A 315-nucleotide genomic window follows, 5' to 3' on the forward strand; every position below is an offset into this window, starting at 1 on the left:
GTGTATAAACATGATCGTCGTGTATTGAATATGATCGTGTGTATTGAATATGATCGTGTGTATAAACATGATCGTGTGTATTGATATGATCGTGTGTATATAATATGATCGTGTGTATTAAAATGATCGTGGTGTATAAACACTAGATCGTGTGTATTGAATATTGTGTGTATTAATATGATAGTGTGTATTAATATGATCGTGTGTATGAAACATGATGCGTGTGTATTAAATATGGAATCGTGTGTATTTATATGATCGTGTGTATAAACATGATTGTGTGTATTAAAATGATCGTGTGTATAAACATGATCG

Source organism: Melanotaenia boesemani, chromosome 24 (genome assembly GCF_017639745.1).
Source record: "Melanotaenia boesemani isolate fMelBoe1 chromosome 24, fMelBoe1.pri, whole genome shotgun sequence".
NCBI lineage: Eukaryota > Metazoa > Chordata > Actinopteri > Atheriniformes > Melanotaeniidae > Melanotaenia > Melanotaenia boesemani.